The sequence below is a fragment of the Hibiscus syriacus genome, unplaced genomic scaffold (assembly GCF_006381635.1).
Source record: "Hibiscus syriacus cultivar Baekdansim isolate YM2019G1 unplaced genomic scaffold, ASM638163v2 tig00112230_pilon, whole genome shotgun sequence".
NCBI classification, from domain to species: Eukaryota; Viridiplantae; Streptophyta; class Magnoliopsida; order Malvales; family Malvaceae; genus Hibiscus; species Hibiscus syriacus.
The window spans coordinates 1,358,923-1,361,080 of NW_024063275.1; positions in this window are offsets into that span (position 1 = coordinate 1,358,923).

The following is a 2,158-nucleotide window of genomic DNA, read 5'->3' on the forward strand; positions in this document are numbered from 1 at the left end:
CTCCAGCCGTGACCAAATAATAAAAAAATTGAAGAATGCAGCCGTTTTGTCACTAGTTATGGAAAGTAAGGACCTGCACAAAAATAAGCATAACACGACCAAATCAGCAACAATAAGTCCACAAAATCGAAGAAATAACGAGCAAAGATTAACGATTCTGAACACTCATCAATGAGTCTTCCCAAAAGAGAATAGCTTTTTCCCTTTTTTAAGCAATGTTTCAACATTTTTCATCAAATAGTAAACTTACAGAAGAATCAACTCAGTTCATTTCATTAAAACAATAACAAGCGTCGGTGAAAATGGAAAATAAAACAAAAGAAGTTTTTAACTTGAACCCAGAACAAAACAAATTAACAAAACCTTGTTGTATAATATAAAACAAAAGAAGATTGTAACTTGAACCTATAAGCATAAACAAACCATGAAAGGCACTTAACCTATTCCTTTCCATTAAAAATTTCAAAACCTAGAATCATAAACAAACCAATCATGACAAGCATTATGATTATATTTTGATTTCAAATAACTATTTGTACAAATATACCGAAATTGACTAAAATTGGCTACATTTGCAGTACATTAATATAAAATTTAGACTACATTTCAAGTTTATTTCTTATAATTCATTGCCAACCTCAACAGCTCATGAATTAATTTACATTGAGAATTAACAAAACATCAAAGTACTCAAAAACTCAAGAAAGTGAGGTTCTATTATGGATTAAATTTACATTGAAATTTAAAAGTACAAAATACTCGAAGTGAAAATCAGTGTGTAGTGTGTTCGTATAAATAATACCACATCGAAAATTCAAGCAGAAAAATGTGCTCGCCAAGTATTCAACAAGAAGAAACAACAAAGAATACATTGGGCTCTAGGGAGTGATCACCTGGTGAACATGCCTCATTCCATTACTTCATCTATGATAGATTTGTATTTAGATGATTTGTATTCATAAATAATTTTGATGCAAAAGAAACGACTGCAATTAACAACTTTGATATTCAGCAACTCCCCAATTCAGTTGTGGACTTTGACAGAATCTAGTTGCAAAAGTTAACTTGTTAAACCATTAAATATTTTAGAACGTCTACATTCACATGTTTTCAACTTAATTCACTGGAATTGTACTGGTGTTGAACATGAATACTTCAAGAAAAATAAAAAATCCTAACATGAATACTCTGTTCACCCGGTTCTGAAAATGAGAAGAAACTGACATACCTGGTGGAACAAGTGCAACTTCAATCTCTTGAAGTGTTTTGCCTTTAGTTTCCAGCACTTTTTTCTTTACAAATATAATTGCCAGCGAACAAAAGGTGGCAAAAATTGAATTCAAGAGTAATGGTCCAAGCAGCTCCAGTAATCGTAAAAGCAACAGACTGACTAAGAAATTAAACATCTGTTACAAACACCAAAGACAGTAACTGGTGGTTCTAAAAATCAGGATAAAGAAGAAACAAAAGAAAAAAACCAAAGTGTCACGTGCCTGTTCACCATAAATATTAATATGAAATGCATTTGAAAAGACCGTGCCATATTATCTGCACATTTAAGTCAAAAAAAGAAAAAAGAAAAAAAAAACCTAACGACATGATTTTTAAAGACTAAGAAGGGTTAAAACTGGTTACCCAGTGGACAGCCATGCAAACTAACATCGCCTTGGCTCTAATCCGACTAGGGAACATTTCTGATAGGAGAAGACCGGGCACTGGTCCAGCACCCATAGCATAGGTGAAGACAAACCTGCATTCTCACACCATCAAGTTTGTGTTAAGAAGCAGCCACGCCACAAAATGATGTTGCTGAATATAGATGTTTCATTTGAATAGCCTTTGTGAAAGTGTGTAAAAAGGTCGCCATAGACATCCGTTCTAATGCATTTAGTGGTTAGATATCCAATAATCAAAATAAAACGTAGACTCAAACATGATTCTTAAACCAATCTGCTGGATCACACAACACGTCATTTAAAAAAAATGATATTCATAATACCTTCTGCATAAGAAAACTGGCAACGGAAGCTTTAAGAACTTTGCCATTCTCTCTGTAGAAGCATTGGCTCTGTGAGCAGTGCTAAATGCATCATTGACATAGAGATCTGCAAGAGAAGCTAGCTTCTTTGCGAATTCAGGATCATACTTATACATATTA